The following is a 27429-nucleotide window of genomic DNA, read 5'->3' on the forward strand; positions in this document are numbered from 1 at the left end:
TGTTAAAGCATTTCGTAGACTTGCTTTAATAGAAACAACTTAAAAATCAAGATGGAATTCTTTCAAAGCGTTTAAGGAAAAAATAATCTGTACAATAATCCATGAAAACAAGCTGATTTTTATCATGTATCTCAGCCTCATCTGGTAGAATAGTAGTTTCTTTGACATAGTTTGCATCTGGTATGTCCTGCTTTTTTCTAAAACGATGTTTTAAATCATGGTACCCAAGTGGTGCTTAGAAAATAAGAAATGCCAAATGCTCTAGGTGTTAGGTATGGTCCTACCGTTCTTGTTGAAGACTTGGCTGCCAAGCCCTCCTGGCAGAGGGGACCCTGTGCTTGTGGAGGTCCTGGGAGCTCCAGCAAAACTGAGGGATCAGCTTGTATCTGCCCAAGTAATACAACAGGTATGTAGCGCTCTGGCAGTGGCACTGCGCACGAACTGCTATCCTCCATGAAGAATTTGAAAACACTAACTAAAAGTCATGTTATGAGCCAAATCTCTTTCCTGGTCACTTAAGCGAATTGATGGGGACCATTGAGGTGGGGAAGAGGACCAGAATTGGGTGTTGTGGCCCTGACTCTGCAGCAGAGACTTGTCCTCATTTCAGCAATGCAGGCTCAGGCTTTCTTCTGTGCCAGTGGTAGAACTGAGAACTTAAAATTGCAATCCTTGCACGCTAGCTGGCTTCAAAAAAGTAGAGCTATGAAGCAGATAAAGCAACATTTTACCAAAAGTTCATTCATCAAAAAGCTGCATATTTTGAAAAGGGTAAAAGTACTACTAGACCCATCAGGGATAAGTAAAGGCTATATACTATAGATTATTTTAATCCCCTTGCTAGATATAAAAGGGATAATTACATATTTGTGGTTGAAGCCATGTGGTGGAAAAATCAATACAACTTTTTTGTATGACACTTCATTAGTGTGAAAAATTTTAAAAGCCGAAAAGAACTGCCTCGCAATTAAATGCCTCTGTTACTTCAGATTCAGTAATGGGTTTGTATTATTATCTAGTTTATTTGAAATAGTGGTTGCACTATAGCAGTAATTGGAAAACATTGATTATGCACTTGTATATAGAAAACCTGGCAAATCATTACAGGGCATAGCAACAGTTAGTTAGCCTTACTAATGAAGCACTAATTGCTGTAAGTAGGTTAACATGTTAGTGAAACTACAGAGAGATAGAGCTTTGAAATTTTTTATCTGTTCAGTGTTATGGTTTTTTTTGTTTTGTTTTTTTTTTTTAATCTCATTTTAAGAAATCTCATTTTGCAAACACAAACCACAAGACTCTCTTGATGTTATATTTGGAATAATTTCAGAGATTTCTTTTTATGTTTTGGTTTGTTTTTTCTTTTTTTTTTTTCATTTGGATATGTCTAGTACTTTTCAGTCATATTTATACTACTCCTATCAACATGGTGACTTTAATGTATGTAAATGGCTAACTGGAGTGAAAGGCTGGTTGGCTCGATTGATTTCCTTATTCTAATGCAATTATGTCATCCATGCTATATGCTTCTTGAACAATCTTTTTTTTTTAATTAGACTGTTCTATGTTTGAAGAGGTAGTAGCTAAACTGCTATAATACGACCATTTGGGATACAATTTTAAAAAAAAATCTTCACTTTGTGAAAATCTGAGGGCCCCAAATCTCTCTAGTAAAATGTGTTAGAATTAGGAATAGTAATAAATAGATTATTTTATTCTATTGTAGCTATTGATTAAGGAAGACATATTACAGTTTCTTTAATTCATTATGCTACATTAGCACGTTTTGCAAGCTCTTGAGTCAGAAGTAACTTAAACTTCACTGCTGTAACCACTATCTGCTTAAAGACATATCTTTAATGCTGACGGTAACTGTTCTGTTTGAGATATATATGATCACAGTATCCATAAGGCTAGGTTTAAAAAAATTTTATTTTCTCAATATTGTTTTACCTAACACTAAAAAATTTTTAAAGTTTGGCTGTGAAAAGTTATTGCTTCTCTTCAGAACACAAATTAGAAATTAGATTTGAATGGAATTTGTATGTTTACCCAATAAGTTAATGCAAATTTGAATTTAAAAACACAAAAAATTTTGATAATGATTCCTGACACTGGAGGTGATGGCTTTTCTAAAAGCTCACCCCAAAACATATCAATGTGTCATGGCTTGGCCATGAAGTATTTATATACCTGAATGTAGGAGATAGAGCTGAGCTGCCAATATTTTGCAGACAGACTTGTGCACACTGGAGGCACAGTATAGGGTCTGTTTATATAGGTAAGTACCTTTGTAGGCAAGTTGGGTGGCTGTGTCTGGCTTGAGACAGTTGCTGCTTGGATGAGAGCAGCTGGTGAAGCTGATGCAACTTCCCAAGGGAGAGATCTATCATGAGGGAAGAGGCTGCAAATCTTTGGCATGTTTTTGTACTCTTTTCTCTGGAAGGGGAACTTCCTCAGTGCTAACAAATGGTTTTGAACCACAGGCAGCTACCATGAGACTGCAGACACAAGCAACTGATTTTGAGTGAGGTTGGACAAAATCTAAGTGCGAAGGTGTAGCCTGATGGAGAGCAGGAGGGATGAAACCCTGACCCACCCTGAAAGTCAGGGCACTTACTGAACCTCCTCATAACACTGCTTTCCAGGAAACGGTTGCATGGCAGCTCTCCTACATGGTATGGTGCTCTCTGACCATGAAGCAGGTGAGCCGACGACCACCCTGCTGCCCTTCCCTTGGTCTGCTCCAGACACTTCCTCGGGAAGGTGAATGCAGAATTTGGCTGCACATGGCAGGCTGCACAAGCCTTTGCAGCATCTCCCCTGCCTGCCTCCCTCCCACCATATGGCGCAGCAGCTCTGCTGCATTTTGATACTGCTTGGCTGCAAAAGTGCAGGGCCAGGATTTCCTTGTTTAAGTAGGTGTTAAATTCTCTCTCAGATTCACAGGAATAAAGCGTGACCCCCTAAGAAGTTGCATAATGACCTTGACTTATAGAACATCTTGGAACAATTCTTACATTGAAAAGTAAATGAATAACAACACATAAAGTTTACCAATCAAGTGTTAGAAAATGCCAGTTGTGATTCTTACCACATTCCAATTTTTAAAAAATAAGCGTGTGTGTTTTTTCAAAAGATTTTAAAGGGGAGGAGGGATGTTTTAAAGGGAAAACTGCTTCCAGTTGAGAGCTAGCCTCAACTAGCTCTGCTTTGACTCAGCTTACTTAACAATATTATACCCCTCTGTTCATAATAATGAGCTGTTTTGTGCAAAGCAGCTCATTATTATGAATGTAAGGGCATGTTTGGACTAGTAAAGCAAATCATAAAAATTGCTGCCCATGTCACGTTTTTCCTTTGTCAATAAAAGATTTTCCTTGGGGTCAGAAACAATTATTGACCAGAGAAAAATCTCAAGTTCTATTTGGAAATCTTACCAAGTGATTCTGGAAGTAGGGGAACGAAGTTATGTGTGGTGAACATTATCTGCAAGGTCTTTTATGTTAAGGAAATCATGACATCTGCCAATCTTTCCAATTCCAAAGGGTAAAGAATGAGGTCTGTTAGGCTGTCATTGAACATGACAGGCTTAATGTCAAGTTTATAACAGAAAAAGGGCAATCTTATTGTGGTTTATTCAGTTTTATGTTGCTTGTTCAGTAGAAAAGCTCATTTTTTATCTAATTTATAGCATTTGAAATACCAAACAGATTTTTTACATATCTCCTGAGCTCACAGCTCCTCTTGACTACCCCTTAGTCGTTCCTTTAGGGACCAGTCTTAAATCCTTCCAATTTAGCATCTATGTGAGACCAGACAATTGTTTTACTTGAGCATATCCTTCAGTTGTTATAGAGCTGTTTCTAACTCCAAACATTTTAGTTTAATTACTGCTTAGAATATTTGCTATATTTTTATCTAGGTTGCCTCTCACTTGAGCCCATTGGGCTGAAGAAAGAATTACTCCCCATGCTGTTCTGTAGCCCTTCTTGTTCAGATCTGTAATTGGCCCTGTGTTTTTGACTTTTTGCTAATAAGCAGCTTACTTGCTCTCCCACTAGACTCAACCCACCACTTTTGTTTCATGAATTTTACAAAGGATTTTAATAGATGCTTTAGGCTATGCAAAATGTTATATGAAGGAAAGCATTAATGCTCTAGCCTTGACACAAAGGACGTGTGAATGGCTGCTTATCATTACCGTCAGGTATCAAAATTTTCATTAGGAGTTCTGGAGGACAAAAGGGGAAAAAGTGTAGCTATATGAAAGAATATTAACCTATACTGTGTAACCAACCACAATTGCTTAGCATTTTACATTAACTCTCCTCAGACACTGGCTCTCATTATTTTTACACATACATAATAACTGCTTATTATAGCGGTACAGTTCACACTGATATATTGTAGATAAGGTTGTGTCAGCACTTCCATTATAAACCCTATTTTCAGAGGTTTAAAAGGCAGCTGTAAAAATTTACTCCAGACAGAAGATTGGTTTTCTAGGTTTCTGCCTCAAGCAATTTTTTTTTAAACCAATTAAAAACAATTGGCTGTTTTTTAAGCTATAGAAGTAAACAAAACAAATTAAGAGGTTTAAAGCACTTTTTGCACTTCTGTAACTCACAAGCCTTTATTAAAAAAGCGAAAAAGAAATTTAGAAAGCAATCTGTTAGTATGTTATACTTGCCAGTAGTGTTCTGCAAAAGATATATGCACTGGGCATTGCAACGGAGTTATAAACCAGGATACCTCAGCTTAAAATTATTAACTACTGAGTGCAGTAGATGCTTCTTAACAAAAGCTTTTTTTTTTTTTGAGCTCTAGAATATAAACCGGGACCTTGCTGTCACCAAACACATACCTAATTTTTCCAAAGGACTTGCTCCTACAGGAGCTGAAGAGAATCATTTCATGTTAGGCTTCTCCATGGGCTTCCTGGGAAAGAGAGGTGTGATTTTGCAGTCACATAGGTAGCAGCAGCAGACCCAAGCACTGTGGTGCTGGGGATCTCTCCTCAAAGCTTTTCAAGCCCCTACAGAAAAATACTGGTCAGGAAGTGGTAGTGGGTAAGAGGGCTTCTGGAAATGGGGTGAGAGCCTTCCCCTTCCGCTTGTTACGAAGGCTGGCACTGCCACCGTCACAAAGACAGTGGGGGTTAACTCCTTTCACCACTTCACGTTATGTGGTTACCTACAGAGGCAGCCCTACTGGTGAAGGGCTCAATGGGGAGAGGTTTTACGCCATCATTTTCCAGGTGAATTATGGCTTCAGTCAGTACGTGACACTACGGCACTTTTCACCGACAGTGTCATGAGTACATGCAACCCCTCAAGCTGGAGAGTGGCCAAAAATTCCCTGAAAGTTCCTAAGCAGAGGACCAATGTGTCTCAAGTTGGGTTTGAAGACTTGCCATGCATAAGAGATGTGATACCTCCTCCTCCTCACATCTGGAAGGGGAAGGTGTGGCTGTCATTTGCAGAGCTCTTCCCTTGAGCTAGTTAATGCTGTGAACGGTGTCCAGGTGCCGTGCATGGCAGATAGAAGAGCACTGCTGGATTTTCCTCTGTAACTGTACCTGGCAGCGAGAGAGAAAAATAACAGCACACCCATGGTTATGGAGGTTACTTGGGAGGTACCCAAATTAGTCAGCTTGATGTCCCAACATTTCAGCCCATCTGTTCAAATAGGGATTTACCCACTACTGTGAATTGTGCCTTACTATCTACTGGGTAATATTATGCATTAATTTCTGCAAATGGATTTAGGTATGACATTTCTGACAGTTGTTCAGCTGAATTGGATTAATAATGCATTTTTATAACCCTCTTTTCACTTAAACATATATTAGAGTGCAATATTTTGAGAGCGCCTCTAGATTTCAAAGAAATATTTTAAATACATTTAAATAAAGTTGGCTTATCATAGTAGACATTGACAAAAGAAAAAAAATCCCCATGCATTTTCTTGAAGCTCTGTCACTGATTTGGAGGTACTTGCTACCTTTCCCCTAACTGATTTCATGAGGGCATGCTGCCTTCCAGAAATGTGACTGGGAAGTGCCAGCACTGTATCTTTTACCATAAGATCAAAGGGCCAAATCCTGAAGTTGTTCCTAGGTATTGGCTCAGTTTGCAATATGGCAAACTCTCCATTGGAGAACTGAGGAAAGTGTCTGGATCCTGGAAAGAAGTAAAAAGGCACCTGGAACAGTGGCAGGCTTTGGAAATTAAACTATTTCTATGATGTGTTTTGAGGTGGCAGTTCATACAAATTGGAAAAATGTGTGAGAAATATGCCAGAACCCCATATTTGCTTGCTTAACTCTTTTTGTTATACTGTAGTGCTAACAGCCCAGAAATCAGTTCGTTAATGAAAACAGCTTAGTAAGTTATTGAACTTCTGACACTATTGGCTTCTGTTAGTTCTCCTCCTTGCAAATGGACTGCTATTAAGCTTCATGTTGATAATTATCTGTATCCTAGTAGTTACCGCGGTACCTGTGTACAGAGCAATACTAACCCAGAAGATGGCTGTCATAGGGTACCTTTCCACTACCTGTTCCAGTACTGCAGCAGCTGCTTTTGGCTGTCTTGCACTGAGGCTGTCGCACAGACATGCTCCTGGAAGCGCTGGTCTCTGGATGACTCAGCTTCTGGTTCCAGGCAGAAAACCATTGCTGCCTGCCTTTCTAAATAGCAAGGTTAGATGAGGTGTGGAGTATTCATAATCACATCTGTCTGCCTTGCAAGGCAATAGCTACACAAGCATGAAATGTAATAAGAAGGAAAACACCGAAAAGAAATGTGAAAAGGTAGCAAAGTTCATGCATCACAGTGTAGTTTCTATCTAAAGTAAAATTCAAATTTAGTTCTAAATTTGAGGCAGTCTTGTTTATGGAGGAGCTAATAGTATCTCTGTAAAGCTCATTAGGTATAAGCCATCTTATGGCTTAAATTTGCATTTTGCAAAAAAATAAGCTATTTGTGTTTGCAACCTTATAGAAGAATTGCAAATTAAAAATTGAGACAAAGGCTCAGGCGGGTTTTGTCTGAGCCAAAGAATTCTTGCCGTGTTCCAGTTCTTTGATCCTTCCTGAAAAAGCTGTTTGTGTGCTTATTCAGCATTTAACAAAGATATATTGTATCTTATGAATTTTATGGGGCGATACACCCAAGTGTTCTGAAACCATGCGAACTCAAAGAACGGGTGTGCCAGCAGGAAGCAGCAGAGAGACGGTGCAGTTGAACACAGACACATGGGTGACTGCTGAAAATGCAGGTAGGCAGAGCTAGCTGGCAAGTCTGTGACGGCTGTACATACGGCGTTGAGCAAAGTGATTTGGAGCTAACAGTGGGGCAGGAAGGAATGAAATCCACCTCTCCAAACTTCGTAAGTCCAGTCCCTCAGGTTTCTGTGAGGGGTGCATTATGCCCTTACAAATTTCCTCAAATACCCAACATATTGCAGATTAGCTGCCGCGTGTTGGATTTTAATGCAACATCTGCGCTTACTACTACATGGAAAGAACAGTGTCTATTATAGTCCAGATACTGTCCCTTTTATGCTGAGTTGTAGGTTACTCTGCAATACTTTGCGTGAATGAGGGACGCCGCTACATTTTCTCCCCTACTTGGAACTGTTTCTACAAGGCTTTAATATAATGAGATAAAGATAATGTGGCCAGGCTAATATGACAGGTTGCAATTATCTTGAAACAAATAACTTAATTTTAAAAATATTGTTGAAGAGTTGGGTTTGTTTTTTTCTATTGAGAAATTTATATTTTAAGTATAGGCAAGGGAGGTATGAGTACAAATTTTTGCCAGCTTTCCATGTGTGCTATCTTCCATCACAGGGATGGCTTAGTAAAGCGTTCTTCACTTTACTTCTCTGAATGCTTAAAAAGACATTATTTAAAATCGGTATTTCTCTTTGTAATGCAAGCAGAGAGGGCAAAACCAGTTTTTGTCTCAGTCTAGCAGGCTGAGATCAACTACAGGCAGAATACAGATGATTTACCCCAATTAGCTATGGTTAGAATAGAGCTACAGGACATGTCCCTCGGGAGGTGTTAACAACAAGGGAATGAACTCAAGCAGTTTGGTTTCAAGTATGTTCCTCAAACTGAAGACACAGCCAAAGAGTGTGAGTTTGTTTCTGGTCCTAAAATAATATATTTATTTTTTTTTTTGGTTAGTCCTAGTTTATGTTCTAAAAATAGGAGAAACATACATGTCAACTGTGGCATTTGAAATACAAGTTCTATAGTGTTGGTATAATGCATACTGCTTCCAATAATTGTAAACTATTCACAGAATTGCATAGTCTGTAACCTTTTAAAAGTAGAATTGAAGAAGCATTGAAAGAGCAGGGTGGTGAGTACATTTAAAACACGTGGCAAAATATGTATGAACCCCCCAGCACCTTTGACTAAAGGTAGATATTAACAACTAAACCACCTCCAAACGCAGAGGCATGATTTGAAGAAATAATGCCATTAAATTAGAGACCTGAGAAAATTTATTTTCTCCCTTTATAAATTAGCCAAGTGTTCTGCAAAATGCATTTGATGGTGTGTGTCTGCCAAAGGCAAACCAGACTGCAAGAGGAACTGGAGACAAGAACAAAACTTTCGCAGGTGGCTACAACATTTATTATTTAACTTCAGCAGATGGATCCACCTTAAGAAAGGTCCAAGGAGCGAGATGGAAACCAAATACAGTCAAAGGAAGTTGGGGATGTGGGTGTCAGGTTGTCAGTAATCTGACAGCTATGGTAACTACTCTCTAATCCAGCGGCTCCAGCCACGCTCTCGGCTGACACTGCAAGGACTGACTGACAGCTGAAGAGCGGGCACTTTTTACAGGCAAAAGTGACATCCAGTCTATTAAGGCTGACAAGCACAAAGCAGAGATTTGCCCTGAAAGGTTTGGTACTGAAGCCTAGTAAAGGGGTTATTTGAAAGGTCTTAGAGAAAGTGTCAGACTCAAGCTCAGATGATAACAATATTGTAATGATAGCACTGGACAATGAAGTGCTATGATTGCCCATACAGGCCGGGAAGATTGCATGTGGATGTTGAGCTCCAGAAGCCAGTTTACAGCAGCAGATTCTCAAAAGCAAACATGCAACAGCTCTAAGACCACTCTTTGTCAGAATCCTAGATTTTTTTTTTTAGTATATAATAATATATTTGTGCCTTTATTATTTTTGCTCTGGTGTCTAAGAAAAAAATTAGCAGTAAGAGCAATTACTGCAGACCCTGATAGAAGATACAACTGCTGAAGCAGTGTTACGCTCAATCTGTGGCTTGTAGGTTAAAACAAGATGTGCGAACTAATGTTCTTAGTATTGAAAATATACAGTAATAATGGAAATAGCTGTATCTTAGTCCAAATGTTAAGTTTAAATTCAGAAGTAACGGAGAAGTCTGGGTCTGATACTGCAATATGAAGTCATACATTAGATATGCTGGACAAAATGGGGCTAATAAGTAAATATCAAAAGACTTAGCATTGTGTACTAGCTAAGCAGCTGACTGGAATTGTGAGGCTCCAGGCGGTATTAAAAACATGAGATGCTTTGTTATAGCAGGATCTGTATCTGATGTTGAGTAGCATTAAAAGGAAACCTTTTCCTTTTTCAGTAAAGCTCTTAAATTTCTCTTCTGCTTTGTTTTTCCTCAGTTTTCATATTAGAATACAGCATTGAATCAAATGAAGTGACTTTTTTTTTGACACAGAATCTTAATTCTGTAGGCAGCTGCCTCCCAATCCCCACTCCTCTTAGTACTATTCTTCAGATCCCTTATCTAGCACCCACAGCCTATGTTTTAGGCTGGCTTTCCAAGCCAGGAGCAGCACCATGCAACAGTTAAGCCATCCTGTACAATCTACTGATTCTTAGAAAAGATCATTAAAAATCTGTATAATTGTTTTCCCAATACCAAAGTGATCCTACAGTTAGTTTATTTTTTTTCTCCAGATACTTTCAGGAAGTTGTTCCTTCTTTCCATTAGATTACTCTATGTAGCTCCAGTCTATTAACTGAATCTAGTCTAACAGAGAAAAGACTCAGTTTTATGTTTGTTCTGCTTATGACTGTGTTTTCTGCAGAATAAAAGTTTACAAACCAGGATTAACCAGATCAGGTTTAAAAGCAACTCGGATTCTAATTGCCAAGAAACAAGAATGGCCAACTCATGGTCGCTGCCTGCAGAATGAAGAGTTTACAGGAAAAAGCTTCTAAAGCCTGCACATTGTTTGATTGCTAGTGGGTGAACAGTCAAGGCTATAGAGTAATTCCCATCTCTTGCTGCTGGTTTTTAAATTACTGCCTCAAAGCAGTACCATGCACTAAGATGAAATATTTTAACAGCACTGTAACTATTTCCTTTATTCAGAATACCACAGAACTAACACAGCATGTATCTAGTTGGTACAAATTTGTTTTTGTGCATAGAACCAGTAGTCAGGACTTGAAAAATCGGAGAACAACCACTGGAAAAAAAAAAGATGATATCGGATAGGGACAGACCACCAAAAGTGATAAATATTTGGCACTGATGATCAGTAAAGGTACCTGCTCTGTACGGCTCAGCTTAAACAGTTTATAATACAGTGGGTGCAAATAGTACATGTGAATTTGCATCCAGCCATGTCCTTATCCAGCTTAGGCTTCTCTGAAATCAGTGTGATGATATGCCATGCCATGCTGTGCAGTGAGATTTCCTGCCAGATGCTGGAGCCTAGGGTGACTGTGAGGAACTAGAGCATCCTGGCTTTACAGCTACTGTTCTTTGGTGGACTTACGTTAATAGTGTCTCACTGCCTTGTTTCTCAGTGAATAGGATTTTTGGCTTGTTTCTGTTTAGTATATGGTATTAGATTGAAAAGGCATGCCTGAAAACTCGCTCAGAAATAGCAGTCTAATCTCCAGCTCATTCCCTTTTTACCTTTTCTCACTTTTCCTCCTCTTCTCCCACTAACCTTGACCTGCTGCACAACACTTAGTGACTTGTAGCACGCTGCATCAGGATCTCAGCTAAATTTTGAAACAATTAAGATACCATAGGGTGCAGCAGTAAAGCCCCTACCACTGGTGGAAGCATTTTTGTTTGAAGACTAAGGCATGATTTGAGGCTTTGCTCCAGGCATGTGGAAGAGCTGGTGCTAGTAACTGATGATAGAAGTGGGTACAGTTTTCGGCCGAGAAGCCAAGACAGAGTGAATGTGAGCTTGGTCCGTCTTGCCCACCCTGATGTGCTGTGGACCACAGAGACAGATGTGTTACATAGACTGGCTTAATGAGATATGTAGATCCTGGATGGGCTTTGAACTTCATCGTGAACTGATAACATTGTGACTTCTTTTCTGAAGTCCTTTATGCTACCAGGAATTTTCCAAAAAAGTTCCACTCTGCGCTGTACAAATAATTGTTTTCATTCCTCTGTGTGTTCTGGGTTTCTTGAACGTTTAGGTGACATAGGTTCCAATTGTTTGAGCTGGTAAGACCAATGAGTAGAATTGAGTCTCTGAGTGAATGTATTCTGTGTGGATGTTGAAACCCGCTGTTTTCAAAGACAGCCCTACCAGTCAACAGGAAAGGAAATAAGTGAAAATTATATGAATACATTAAATGTAGTTACTCATCCTATAAAATATGCATCATACTTCCACATGTTTGTTCAACTCTACTTATATGTGTGTATATATATATGCTGTGTTTTGCAGTTTGGTGGTTTGTTTTATTTGTTTTTTTTTTTGTTTGGTTGGGTTTTTTTTGGTAAGCTAGAGTTTGCCTTTATCTCCTTGCTGAAATTCCCTTTTCTCAATTCTATGCATTGAGAGAAAATCATGTGTACTTCTGGGAAAATATTTCTTTGATCTGTTTAGTGTTTTATTTGAACAACAATTTAATTTTTTTTTCCCAGTACACTAGGTTTACTAAGGGCAATCAAACCTACTTGCAGATTTTATATTTCTAGAAGTGGGACACAAATATATCATTTTTGGCAAGAGTACAGTAGAAAGAATTACCTGAAACTTGGTGCCAATGTATTTGTGTATTTGCTGTTCTAAACTAAAGACCTGCTCGCTTAATGTATAGAAGCCATCTGTCATTTACAAAATGACACATCCAATTTAAAACCAGTAGAAACCAAAATGTTTAATCAGAGTTTAGGAATACTTGCTAACCATGAATTTTAGGCCTAACTACTTTGCTATTACAGTGCAATTTGTCTGACAAGTGGTGTGGTCCACTGCAGAGGACATACAAATGCAAGTCAGCATCACCTTGGGCATGTTACTTTATTTGTCCTTTGCCCCAATTTTCCAGTCTCTGGAATGGGAAATAGAGATATTTTCCTATTTGTAGGAAAGGTATTGACAGGAGAGAAGGTTCGAGTGGGTTACTTACATCGCAGACTTCCACTAAATTTTTATTACATGTACTTGCTAAAGGTATTAGAAAATTCTGTATATTTTTGGATATTAATGTGGAACTTTATTTTATGGTGGAATTATGTGATGTGATGGGATTTAATAGGGCAGGAAGCCTGTTTTAGTTGTGCGTTGCTAGGACATAACTACAAGATATGAGCACAGACCACCGAAATACAAACTTCAGTGATGAAAATTTTTGTAAAAGGTTTATACAGAGGCTGGCTCCTCCTGGGTCGTCAAACTCGGTCCCTTTGTACATTAAATTTTGCTAGACTTTTTTACTTGTGTATTGTGCTTGGTTTGTATTAGTTAGTAATATTATCACCATAAGTTCCTGAGTTACAGGGTTACCCTGCATAAATATACAAAGCAAAAGAAAACCTCTGCCTGGAGGAGCTCAGCCTAAACAGATGAGACAGACAGAGATGCAAAATGATTCACCCAGGATCACAGCAGAAACAGGAGGTCAGCTGCAGATGAAGGTCTTCAAACTTCAGGCAGATCCAGGGAATTAGGCTGCCCTGGCTCCTCTTGGCTCCTCCTTGGAGTGATGCTCTCCTTCAGGCATTGTCTTGTTTATGTTCTTTTGCTTCTCCAAATAGAAAATCCAAAGTGCTGTGGATATAAAATTTTAAATATGAATTTATATTGGGAAAATAGAAATGCCTAACGATAAAAAACAGAAGCTGGTTGCAGTACATCCTGGGTGTGTTTCAGAAGACGGAGTTCTGATGATGTTGTAGGCTGTTTAAATCACGTATAGAGCCAAGAGAAATGTAAATCTTTATTAGAATCTTTGCTTTATTATACTTTAGTATTTCCCATTAACAGTTCATTTTTAAATGTGGTAAGTGAATCCATTTTCCATACAGTAGTTGTGGAAAGCCTTTCAGATTTAAAAGGAAAAAAAAAAAAGATAGAGAATGACCTCTGAAGACCTGAAAAGAGAAAAATTGGATAATAAATGTTCAATCAGTCTGAGGTATTTTGTAAATCAGACCACTTTTATTTGGATATACTATTGTTTAACAGCCAGTTTAAATTGGGACCAGCATCCTGATTCTGGACAACATGGCTTTTATTGGAAGTCCCTGCCACTTTTAAACATCTTTAATACATTTTAAAAATAGAACTGTAAAAGCCAGTAACCAGACTTCAAAGCAAAGACATGTTGTGCCAGAATTACGAAGCTGGTGCCGATTTTCACTGGTTGTAAAGTCTTGGGAGCGCCCTGCGGTCCGTCCCATGGTGACAAACACCAGAAGCGCAGGCAGCTGGCACGGGGGCACCCTTGGCTTCAGGGTGGTGTGAGAGCTCGGACCCCTGTCCTCCAACCTCAATTGTGTGCTCATGCTGTGGAGCCCCAGCAGCATGGCCTGGCCTTCAGGTGGGGACCAGTGTCTTGGAACATGGAAAAGCAGCATATTAATGGCAAATTAGGATGGTGAGGGTCTTTCAGTTGGTTTTGGTGGACCTCAGCAAGGTTTTGCCTAGAGGAAAGTGAGGAAGATGCCCGAGTTTAACTCTGCCAGACTAAATGAAAATCTAATGCAGCAGCTTAGTGTATGCACTGCTCTGCCCGAGACCTTTTCTGTCAGAACCTCTTTGTTCTACACCAATCATGTAAAAAGAAGTAGACCCAAAAAAGGTTTCTAACATCTTTATGTATTACTCCAGGAGTAGGTGGATAGATGAGTCTGTAAAAGGGATATAACAGTTATCTGTATAACAGTGCTGGGAGAAATGGCCAAGGGGAAAAAAAGAAAACACTTCCTTTTTTGTACGGCTCTACCTAATATACGATACTTTCCATGTGCTAAGGTGAAGGGAGGGGCTCTGCTGAGTTAAACTGGCAGTGCTCAACTGGAGCTCCACCAACCTGAGCTAAGGACTGCAGTATTAGCCCTGGAGTTGGTGTTGTTTAGACCTGCGTTGGTGGAGGATTGGACCCAGATGTTTCTCAAGCAGGCACTGGCAGAGTGGCTATGGCAGTTCAGCTATGTACTTCTCGACTTACAGGTAGGCCCTTTAAAGTACCATAATATTTCAGTGGCTTTGCTTGTGTGCTCTCATTGCTACACCCCTCTCCCAGGAAAAGCACCACAGCAGAGCACGTGTCAGTATGTTGGGACCTTCCTCGGTAGCTCTCTGCAGCATGCGTTTCAGAACAGCTAGCACTATCGTGTAGGAAGGTATTGTTGCAACATAGCTTTAGAAATCAGTTTGAAATGAATAGGCTATGACAACTGGTTTATTGCCACCTCCAAATAGGCAAAGATGTGAAAGGGATCTCTCCAGTGACATATCTGCAGAGAACGTTCACCTGGGAATAGGCTAATTGCACACTTGAAGCCACTGCAAACCCACCTATGCATAACTAAAATGAGCACATATCTGACAACTGCACTGAATTTTAAAAGAAATTTAAAAATACAGTGATTATAGAGCTTCAGGGCCTGACATATCTGCTCAACACTGAAAATTTTGTTTATTAAAGGTAGGCTTTGTATCAAAGTTTTGGGAAATTAGGACTCGAAGATACGCCTCAGTAAATGTTTAGTGGAAGAGCTTTTGGCAGAATGTGAATTCATGACCATGTTAGGATTATCTCTGGCTATAGCTTTGGCATGGGCTTTTTCTGATTTTACCGCTAAAGCGAATTATAACTTTTGTTATGTATTAGAATCTTATTTTTAAATCCATAGGTGTTTGTTGGCATTCTTTGAAGAAAAAAATTCCTGTGGGTAAGTGGTTCCTGACATAACTGAGCTATTTGATATTTACATGTGACCATCATTATGGTTTCAGATCCTCTTACAAAATTTAAATAAGGTGTCTGAATAGCCTACAGAGAGCTCTTACAGGTCTTTTTTTCTTTAGTTGCCTTGTCTAAAGGAAGTCAGGATTGGTTACAGTTGAATTTCTTCTTATATTTTATTTCCCAGCAGTGCTGTATTCGTCTAAGATTTCTCCATCTTAACAGATGTAGAGTTTAGTTAACTCTAATGCTGCTACTGTAATTCTGGAGAGCAGGTTACTGGCAGTGCCCAAGAGAGCTGGTCTCCTTCAGATACGCTGTGTAATGTCCTTTGTGAGGAAAGAGGACCCAGCTTTTCCCGCAGGAGAGGGGATTCATTACTGATGGTGCTGACCACACACGCAGCCCCTGTCCGTTCCAGGCTCCCTAGCTTGCGGGCTGTTAGAGCTGACTACTGCTGCCACACACAGTGTATCTAAATCTTGGCAGGGGTTAAGCAATCTTGGAAGAGATTGCTGACTGCACACTTGGCAAAGGAGCTCTTTCAGGGAGGAGGGTGAACCTCACCAGGTCCTCTACTGGTTTTCTTCACTCCCACATTGAATTACTGCAGTGTTTCCTACATGGGACTACTCTGGAAAGTGCTGTTGAACTTCCAGCTGATCCAAGCAGTTGCTGTCTGCCTGCTAAGCAGCTTTTCATACCTGGATCGTGATGAAGTCCATGATGCCCTCAAACAGGACATCCAGTGGGGAACAAAGCACCCATCGCTATGCATCCACATGCAAGAACAAGGGGCACGTTGTATGGGGCTGTGTGCCAGGGAGGAAACTCCCCACGGCAGAAGTCTCTGCTGCCAGAGGCAGTGCCACAGCCCTTGCTGCTGCTGGCCACGCCAGCGCGGGCAGCCATGGTACCGGGCAGGCAGACCCTACCTGAGCAGTGAGGTGAGGCAATCAAACTGCTTTGTGGGGGTTTGGCTGCCATCCTGGGCATAAAGAGCTTGTTTAGTTAGGATGTGTATAAAGAATAATAAAAATAATGAGAAAGGGCAGATGGGGGATTGTATTTGATAGTTTTGAGTTTCTCTGTTTTTTTAGTAAAAAATGCTGTTTTCTTCTCTTCCTGAGTTCCTTATAAACCACTTTACCCAGCTATTGGATTTCTTGCAGGTGTCACAGCATGAGCACAGAATCAGAAATGCAGTGAGGACCTCAAGAGAGTGCCTAATCTGACCTTTTGCATGGAGGCTAAATCAAGATGCTTGATTGCCTGGCTTGCCCTTCACAGGGATATTAGTGCATAGATACTAGTTCCTGGGTTGCCTTACACACCTGTGGATATGCACATTAAGACTCTGTTGGTTACAAGCAAAGTGTGAAGGGCAGTAGGCTGAACAAGGTGCTCTGGGAAGGTCTCTGGAGTTGATGTTTTTCACTGGCATCTGTTAATAAGTTGGGGCTAAAACCTCTAGTTTGAGGAAGAGGCCAGCAGAGAATTTTACAGCTGTAGACAAATATCTAAAAGGATTTGGCTCATTAAGCATTAGCAACAAATTGCACAGGAATGCCTGAATATATTTTAAAAACAAATAAAATGTAAGTTAAATACACAGAGGGCTTTTCTTTCACTCAGAGAATAAACAAGAATTTTCTTATTTCTTGCTAAAGGTCTGCAAGCAGGAGCTTTAATGGGGTTCAGGAAAGGTGTACGAATAGATGTATATAACCATTACTTAGGCAACCATTTCATCTCTGGAAGGATTCACTGGCTTACCAAATTGAGGAGAGAAATTTAATGTTTTCCTGGGATCTATGGGTTATCTTAACTTTTTTTTTTTTTCCCTCAGTGTCCCCATAACTCTGCTACCTGTATTTCTGTTTTGTGAAAAAAGCGGTTAAGAAACAAGTGATAGGCTTGAGATCATTCCAGCCAGTAAGTATTCAGACTTGAATGATGGGTTTATTGCCTGTGCCTTTTCCTCCTATGACACTGTATTGTAAACTTAAATTATTACTGTATGGCAGGAATCTTACTCATCCTCATTAAATTGAGGGAGGTGTTAAAATCCTAATCAGTTCAACATCGGAGAAAATATCTGTTTGAGGAAGAAATAGAATATCTGTATCTCTCTATGAATTGTGATGATGTTATTAGTCCCTTGAAGTGACTTTTTCTCTTACTTCTAGTATCTGATATCAGGATGCTTCTTGTCTAGCAGCCATGGAGATTACCCTTCTGAGCTGAAGTTCTAGAATGGTTTAACATCATGCAAAATTATAAACCAGTAAGTTTGTATAAGATATAAATGCTTGAACACTTTTACAGCTATTTGTTTGACAAGTTTGGGGAAAAAAGCAAATAATGCTTAGCATTCCCATTCACAGTGCTACAAAAATTTATTATTCACTGAGATTAAATTACAGTATAGTGAAATGAAAGTATGCGTATATGGTCACTCCTTTATGGACTCCTGATAGCATTTAAAAAAGAAGTGCAAACTCAGCTAATTGTAAAACAAATGCACCTCCCTGCCCAAGCTGTAGTTAATGGAGTTCTGCAACTGCATGATAATGTTTGCTTTATAAAGAGGGCATACTCTACATTCATTTTACCTCATTCAGCCTATTTTTTGTTATTCTCAGAAAGATAGTTCAATAAAGAAGGCACTACAGTTTGCATCAGTAAGCACTGCTTATATATACATTGGATTTAATAATATATGAAGATAATCCTTCTGGCTTTAACATGCAATCTTAGAGATTGATACAATTTTGACTATAGAACAGAATATTGCCAGTATAAACTCAGTCAAAAAGTCTGAGTCTTGGAATTAATATAAAAGTTATGCTCCTTCTACAGACAAGCATATGAATAAATATGAATGATTTATCTCAGCATCTTGGTTTCTTTTTTTATTAAGAGTTACAGCCCTCTGTATAATACTTTCTTTGTTTCAGCAACATTTTCTGGAATGCTGCCCAGCACTGTTCTTGCAGTAGGTGGAAATTAAAAGAATATAAAGGTGACAAAACTAAATAGAACTGATTATTCTCTTTCCAGTGATATAATCCTTTCAAAGCCAAACTTTTAATTCCTAACATCCTTAGCCTGCTGGGCTAAGTAGTCTAAACTAAGTGCCTCTTTTATTTGTCAAAAATTAACTGGCAGCTACTAACAAACCATTTTCTCTCATTTAACTATTAAACCGTGAGAAACATCTAACTTATGGAAAGTTTGCATCTCCATAGAGAGAGATCCTACTTGGAGGAGAAAGTATTTTCACTGCATTTGGGAGGCTCAGGTATGATGAAGTTCCTTACATAGCACATGAACTTGGGAACGATCTTGGCTCCAGTGTTTAGATACCAGTGTTCCCCCATGAAAAGTCAATGAAAGTCCTGAACACACAAATAGGTTTAGCTGCTGTGGTCTAAATATTGTTAAAAATCAACAATGGTGGTCTGCTGTTCAAAACTGCAGCCTCCTGTGCAAGGGTCCTACACAAAGCCCTTCATGAAACACTTCTGCAAACTGTGGACAACAAGAAAAGCAGAGTGAGCTGTGTCTGATCTTATTTAGTCTCTTACATAGCAGGGTCCAGCCCAGCCTGTGCAGGTACGGGCTGATGCATGCTGCTTTTGTTAAGTTGCACTTGATATTGTTCAAGATTGTATTCAAGCACTGTGTACAGCAGCTATGAACTCAGCAATTGTGAAGCACTTTTTAAAATTGTCACAAGAAAATCAAAGCAGAAGCAATATTAATAATATCATTGTTATTCCTTTGTTGTGGTATTTATCCCGACAGTTAAGCTCCCGTTTTACTATCTGATGTTCATACCAGTAGGAAGAGGTAGTCTTTATCTAGGATAGATTACAGTCCAAACCAACAAGGGTTGATAAAGAAAAGGCTTATCCTTATGCTCTTTGTTCTCTTATTTTCTGCTTACATTAGAAACTTCTTAGGGTTGATGGCTGTGCCTTGCTGGTTGGGCAAAGCACGACACAACTGATTAACAAATATATTCAAAACTGAGACCTGATACAGAGTAAGGACAGGATGTAGGTTTTATTAGGACTTACCCTGTGGGGGAAAAACAAAGAAATAAATTGATGAGGAAAAAGAAAAGGCAAATACAGGGTTAAAAATGGGAAGATTTGTTTATAGAGTATCCTAAAGCATAGAGTGGCACCTTTCTAGTTTTTGCTTTGGTCTGTGTTTTCTTCTGTGATTTTAGAGGAGGGAAGAATACTTTACAATAACTGCTGTTGTCGATGTGAAAAAAACTCCTATTTTTGCATTTGTTTTGGAGCCTGCTTGGTGAATTTCCTTGAAATCAGCGAGGTTTGTGCAGGTCACTAATCTGAGATAATTAGTTCTGGAGTTAAGCCAGCTAAAGGGAAGCTCATCATTCTCTTAAAGTAAGCGAATGGTGCAGCACGACAAGGGAGGGAGAGGTCTGATGATTTGTGCTCTAATGCTTGTTTCTGAGAATTGAATTTTGGATGTGTTATGTAAGAAAAGAAGCCAAGTCAGAACTTGGCATGCAAAGAAAGAGCATAATGGGTCTTGCCACCACGTTGGGCTACTGACACTGTTTGTAAGTTTGGAGCTGGGAGGAATAAATAGATAAGAGAAAACTGAGGTACAAGCTTGATAAAAACACAGGAAATCTACTTTCATTTAAGTTTAACTGCATCCAAAATTTAGCTACTTACCTGAATTACAAGTAGAATTAAGAAGTACATTTTTATAAAAGCAGGTTTGCTTTATTTCCTGAGATCTGTGGTAGCAGTAATAGCCTGTATGAAAGGGATCCCATGTTCCTTCCACTTCTGGTCTTGCGTGCAAGTTGTTCTTGCAGAGGCAGGTAAAGACAAGTCAAATATTCCTCTCTATTTTTCTCAGCAGAAATAGATTCTAAGTATGTACAAAGGGCTGAAGAAAAAGAGTAATTCTGCCTGTCTTTGGTATTGTCTTTCGTTGCAAAAGTGGGGATGTACTTATAATCTGGTGGCAAAACTGGCGTTGAGGATCAAAGGGCATCATGCACTCAGCTCAGAGGGGAAAAGGAGGCAGCAGCAGAGCAGTCATGGTAGGGTAAAAGTCTGAGCTCTTCGATACAAACCAAAAAGAGATTTGCCTGAGATGTCTTCAGGACTGGGCCCCTTGGCAAATGCACACTTCTTGATGATGAATGCTCTCTCTCTCACACTGGTTTGTAGAGCAAAACCTATAGCAAGGCTTGTCCTATAGGTTTAATTTTACCTATGGTGGGTGTACACCATGGGTCCTTTTTCACCCCCTCAAAAGAATCTGAATTTTCACAATCTCAGAGTTTGTGTTTTCACTCTGCTTTCACAATTACTGTGCACCCTTAAAAGCCATTGATTTTTGGATTAATTTGTATGTATTAAGAATCTAAGAATCTCTCAGGAGTCTCCAGGTAGATTGCTAGAAAGTGGATTTCCAGAACAAGAGGGTTTTTTTCTGAAAGCACTGCTCAGGGTGTTGAACAACTGCTGAGAGGAGAATCTCTGTGTTTTTTTCAGTAGAAAGCCACAGAAAACAAGTTTGCAAATGAAATTGTCATCAGATACTTGTACAGATGTCAATTAAAAACTCTAGAATGTGCACCAGATACAGCAAATCAAGAAAACGTACATACAGCCTTTTATTGCTGAACCAGGAAAGTCTGTTATTAGTGACAAACTTTAGTGCTAGACCCATATGACAGGTCTGTTTCAAATTTGTTTACCTACTTTTTGTATGCTGGATGCATTTCAACTGATGGAGGCTTTAAGTTTTCGTTAACATCAGTGATGACATAGCACATGCTGTAACAATCATATTTTTTCTGTCATGGATCATTTAATTATGTTAATTAATATCTTGGCAGAAAACGCAGTGTGGCAGAGCCTCCATCACCCAAGGACCCTTGTGGGGTTCTGTTATTTCCCATGAAAACCTGAAAAAGATGTTACAGGGAACAACGGATTCTGGTAGAAAATAATAAATGAGTAAGCAAATGAAGCAGCATTTAATGCATCTTTGCTGTAGACTTTCGATCCTCTGTTCCATTTGAAGCACAGCTGGCATGTGGTAAACTTTCTTTAAGTCACTATTTTCTTATTTCAGAAGAGTGGCTCATAACTACATACTGGATAAGACAATTGTGGTTTTCTCGTTTCCAGTCTTTCTGTTTTGTGGTAACAATCATTTCTTGCTAGCCTGATGGTGACCCTGGGATAATCACCTTTGTTAGTTAATTACTTTGGGGAGCAAACGTGGGATCAGATCATTTGTGAGTGATTAGCGGGTCTGGAAATGCGAGGAGGTGCTGATAGCTTTGTACATGAGTGCAAATACACACATGTGGAAGTGGACCATTTGCTCTTTCGCTCCTCTGTATCACCTATTAAAATATTTGACATCGCTGTAGTAAAAAGTGTGACTTTGAGATTGGAGTGATGGGTGCTTTGCCTGCTTTGTGAACATGTAGCCAGTCATATGTACGAGTAGTTGTACTCGCAAGGTTGTAGTGCGAAGTCATGATGACTATTTCAAAAGATGGAATCAGACTCATTAAAAATCTAGGTCTGCGTTTCAAGTTGCCATATGGGTATCATTATAGCCTGTTCAGTATCTTACAATGTATATTTGACCCTACTTGAGATTTCTTGAATTAGAGAGCTTCTTTTAATTGTTCGTAAGTACTAATGGATCTGAATCCTACAAATTTTGTCTCACGTGTGGGTGCATGCAATATGCGCTTCCAGTGAGTCTGCCACTGCAGAGCCATATGCTATTTTTGACATTCTTGATTATAGTGTGGTTAATGTATCAGCAGTACTTCTGCTGCATTAATCAACAGCGTTTATTTCTGTATGATCTGTATCAGTTTGGGTCTGAATACACAAATACGCAAGTTTAAAATTCAATTTCTACCACTCTATTTCCAAGTGAAATATTTATTAGAAAGTCAACAATTAGGTATGGCAGCAGGCGTATTTGATTTCAAATATGGAACAGTTGATGTCATTAAAAGAGTTACAAATGCTCGTTGCATATAATTAGCCTTGTGCTTAGGCCCTAATATTTCAAAGGCTTGGATACATGTTAAATCAATGGGAATATTCATGTATGAAAAGTTAAGCAAATGCATAAATGTCTTTGCAGGATTGGGAAGTAATTAAGTGGAATGTTAAAAAATACCATTTTGATCTTATCTAATCTAAAAGGATGCAGTGTTAATGCTTGCTATTTTAGTTGGTTGTACAAATACTACTTTCACAAACACTTCTATATATGAAAATGTGGATATTTTCAAGAAAAATATTCATAGGCTGAATGAATAGATTTTACATTTTTGGCTTTCAGTATTAAAATGTGCTGTTACCACATTAATTTCCATCTAAGCGAACAGTTGCAATATGTTGCTATTTCAATGTGTATAAGCTTGGTGGCAGATTTTTTCATCAGTGGCCAGGAACCATTTTCTTGTTAATACATTGAATTAAAAATGTATTAAAAAAGAAGCAGCTCTGCTTGCTGTATAGAGACAGTTTGTAATGTTATCAGTGTTAAGATATTGGTATTTATTCTGAAGAGCAAGGAATTAAATGCTCCACAAAGGAGGTCTGGGGAAGATGGCCAAAGTTTACCCAGTGAATAACAGCGACGTAGTCGGGACAGCCATGCTACTTGACTATGATCGGGTGTGCAACATTTTCTGTCCCCTTTGTCAGCTGTTCATACGTGATTTTTTTTCACTTGTTTAAAATTTGTGAATAACGTTTATTCCTATTTTAAATCGTGTGTGATCTTTGGTTAAATAGCGCTATATAAATGCAATCTTGTCATCTTGTATAAAAGAAGGTAATAATAAGATTTCCTTTAAATACTTATTAGCTAGCTTTTTAAATATCCACTCTGAGGCTGCAACCACTTGTGTCTGGTAAGTGTAAAAGATCGGCCACTGAAAAATCCTTTTCCTGAAAAAGGATAGCTTTTGAGTTTTAGCAGCGACCAAACAATCAGTTTGTTTTCTGGTTTGTTTTGTTTTTACAAAAATAGGTTGTGATGTGTTCTGCTAATTCTGATTCAAAGGGATCTAGGTGAAGTCATGGCCTGGTAATTGTTAATTCCTAGGTATTTCAATATGAGCACAGTTGTTTTTCTGCTATTAACTGGGCATGTTAGAGATGTGATCTTGCACAGTTAAAAAACAGGATGAAATTTTTATACATGTTCTGTATTCAAAATATGGCCAGCTGATGATCACAGATATTACCACCTGGTATCTACAACTGTGTCGCTGCATGACACATTTACACTTGTTGAAATGAATCATGCATTTCTAGTTTAAAAAATATTCTGTTTGTAGCTGCATACCTGCTACTGACAACAAGATTTCTGCAAATCCTGTAATAAGCAGTAGTTGACAAAACATGATGTTCAAGATGCATTCAAGATGTCCTGTGCCACATTCTCCTGAAAAAAAAAAAATTATTCCAGATAGAGCAGTGTAACTCTTCCGAGGAAGTTTTCCCCTAAATCTCAGAATTAAAGACTTCTCTCCATTTGCTGTTCCGCCAGCACTATTCCATCAGTCCTGGTGGTGAGCCCATGCTTATTAGATGCTGAGCAGAACTAGGATTTTTTTCGGAGATTGCTCGTTAGACAAACAGAACACTTTCCTGAGAAATGCCAGGGTTATTCTCTTGCTCAACAGCAAAGATTTTTTTTTTTTTTTCAATACCATCAATGTGGTTCACTTCAGTAACTTATCTAACTAATAATTTAATTTTCTTATTCTTTCTAAATTACTTATTTCAAGTAATCACTTTTCTGTCAACCAAATGTCAAATAAAATTTGAAAACTAAATTTCAAAGGATCAATGTCTGAAAAAGATTTTAAAATTATAAAAGTTTTTCAGAAATGTCAATATCACTGAAATAGCTAGAATGAAATTTTTCAGCTAACATAAATTTATTTAATTTTCAAAATCTGAAAAACAGAAATAAGATGCAAAAAACCACTCTCCAGCTGCCACTCGTACTCAGTAGCTGTATGTAACATTACTGTAAATACTGATTTGAGAATGCTCAGCATGTTGAAAAAGTTAGAACCAAACCACAAATCCTACAAGGGGCTGAGAACCTACATTTAGTATTTTGTTACCTTTAAGTCTTATTTGTACAAATGGGAATATATCCTGAATTGATTGGGGTTTGTGTTGTTGACAAAACTGCTTTTTCCATCAGAAAATGACAGGTCATCAAAACAGTGTTTGTTGTTTTTGTTTTTGGGGGTTTTTTTTAGCAATTTTCCACTTTGATTAAATGTTGTCAAAAAGATTTTGCATGTGTCAGATGGGATTTTTCTTTAGAGCAAGAGGAATTAACAACATTATGAATAAGATGGCTGTTTAGGGGGTTAGAAAGATATCAGTTCATATCTTGCTTGACTTGGCTCTGCTTTGGGTTTTGTTTTAATGTTGAATAGAGATTAGTTTCAAAACCTCAACATTTTTCACAAAACACGATTGTTTTCCAGCCCTCTCTAGGTTTGAGGGCTCTGAGTAAGTGCAAAAGGTATTCTCAAGCTCATAAGACAGGAGTGAATGTGTTTATTCATGCCCTTGAGAATAACATTGTGTAGCAAGGATTGGTAAAGTGAATAATCAAAAAGTAGAAACATTTAAATGCATATACTAAATTCTGTGTATGTATCCTAAGACTGGGTTATGGTTTTGATTATAAGTATTGTAAAGTAACTAATTTAAAATGAAATTTAAACTTGATTGAATCTCAGCATGAAGATGCCAACATTCAAATTGATTCATTAGCTGACCTGAATTCTCTGATAAAATTTACTAGCATGCACAGGCAGAGGATTTATCCTGGATGATGTTCATGTCATTAACAGGAGCCACCACCGGCAACATACACATAATGTCAGTCCACAAAAAAAAAAAAAAAAGACTATTTTAAACACTGCAGCTATTTGGAAAAAAAGCAAATGGTTTATCATGTTAAAATAATTTTTTTTTTTTTTTTTTTTACTTATCACCTTACAAGCAGTATAGCAGCCAGAAGGCAACACAATGGAAGTTTTTGTTGAGCAGAGTATGCTTGATTCAAGAAGCTAGTGTGCCAATAGAGGCACACATCAAGTGAAGCTAACATACTGGGTGAATTATGTGTCCCATCACACCAATGACTGCAGAGCCATAAAACCACCCTAAGTGTTCTAGTTACAATCAATTACATCATGCTTTAATCACATTTTAATGATGTATTAACCAAGATTTCAACAGCAATTAGTTTAATGGGTGTTTGCTTTTTTTAAACTATTTTAACTGTGGCTATATCCAGTAAGATTAAAAAAAAAATAAAGCATTGATTGTGACCTCTTTCTTCTCCAGCAATTTTGCATGATGGGACTGAAGAGAGAGATTTTTCAGTTACTAAGCATTCATGACTCTTAAGTAATAACGTGTTTGACTTTGCTGTGTGATTATATACTGTGAGATTTTTCTCATCTTGGAAAGATTCTGCACAATCTAACATACTACACTGGAAATAGTTAATGCATCTCCTGTCCTTTAGGACAGAAAATAATACACTGCCTATTGATATCTAGGCAAAGATAAGAGAGAAACACAAAGTAAAATTATTAATCATACTAATTTTTAATTGAAGGGTTTAGAAAAGTTCTGTGGCTGCCCATAATATTCCCATTGATACACATTTTCCATATAGAAAACTGACAAACATCTCTGGGAATCCAGCTCCCTTTAAAGCACTCCTAAGAATATTAACAGATAAAGAAAAGAGATTTCACAGCAAAACCCACATAAAAACCCATATTAGGAATGATACCAAACTTAAAGAATGTTGTAAAATAAGCATGGAAAAATGTACAAAATGAATTCATGCCCATTTACATGCTTTCAGTCAGGCTACCAGATAACAAAGCCTCTGTCTTTGTGTTAACACTGCAGATTAGGTCAAGTTTTTACCCCTCTGAGCTCTTTTCCTGTAAATGACGGGTTTTGATGTGAAACAAGCAACATGTCAAAGCAAGTTGAAAGATGTAGGCATTTTATGCCATGTCACAATGACAGGCCGGTGAATATTTGGGCCATTAGGGGCTTATTAGTGAATAAATGACCAGATGGTTCAGTGATGCACAGAGATGGACAGAACTGGATGCTACTAATCAGCACTGTCTGTACTTGATGTCAAATCACATGACACAGTAACCCATGGATACCGAATAAAAGTTACCATTAGCAAGTCAATTTGATATCTGTGTGGTGTAAACAGACTTATAACTGCACTTCAGAGCTGCCTGTTGTTAAGAAGAAATAATGGTAGAGTATTTAAATAAACACACTCTACTCTTATCAAGTTATGATAAATATAAATAGAATTTCAATTCCCAAGACCTCCTTTTTATTCCGCAGGGACTGTGGAAGGACATTTACATATTAGACTATCTCCACAGACAAAAAGGCTGGGCTGGAAATGCTCTAAGAGAGAAGCAGGAGACACTTCCTTTGAACAGCATGGTTAGCAACACCAAGGGCTGCTTTTTTTGTCCATTTGTCACAGCAATACAAACTTTGAAAATAGAACCCATTTTCTGGGGGGAGGCCATTTGCATTTTGGTATATTCGTGCTTTGATATTTTTACTGATGTTGATACATGTTTGCTTGCCACTACCTTAAATTTTTCCCATGGGTTTTTTAAAATTTCTTTTGACAAACCCTTGTTAGCAAGTCATTTCTAAAGCATTGCATCAGGGTTAGAAGCTCTGGGTGCTCGGTAAGGACCAGATTCTGATCTAGGAGCTGATCCTGAACCGCTGTTGCAGAATAGGTAGTGCCAGTCTGGATGAAATGGGAGAGGTGAGGCTTTGCCACTGCACTAAACCTCTGTGAGCTTGGACTAAAAGAGTTTTGCCTTGAATTTGGTGGAAGTACATTTGCAGACTGTAGAGGTTTGGGGTGTATCTGTGTCTCCAAGCCCATGGTAAACATGCCAGTAATGCACTTTCTTTAGGCAGAAATATATGCATATCTGAGGCATGCTTTACTTCTCTCTTATGGTTCTTTATAGCAAATGAGAACAAATGCAGTGTTATGACCAGTGCTTTTTGATGATGTACTAATGAGATTTACAAGGTGTTTTGAAATGCTGAAGAA

General features: G+C 38.5%; 1 protein-coding gene across 1 annotated transcript in view; it reads left to right on the top strand.

Annotated features, from left to right (window-relative positions):
* Positions 1–27429, top strand: part of LOC148052339 (uncharacterized) — a 148012-nt gene that overhangs the window by 74383 nt on the left and 46200 nt on the right. Inside the window, exon 6 of the mRNA XM_087732930.1 lies at positions 266–406. The gene's annotated coding sequence lies outside the window, so the exon portion shown is untranslated. The remainder of the gene's footprint in view (positions 1–265; positions 407–27429) is intronic.

This window comes from Nipponia nippon, unplaced genomic scaffold, assembly GCF_047370975.1.
Source record: "Nipponia nippon isolate SJK-2023a ecotype South Korea unplaced genomic scaffold, ASM4737097v1 scaffold_5, whole genome shotgun sequence".
Taxonomy (NCBI): Eukaryota; Metazoa; Chordata; class Aves; order Pelecaniformes; family Threskiornithidae; genus Nipponia; species Nipponia nippon.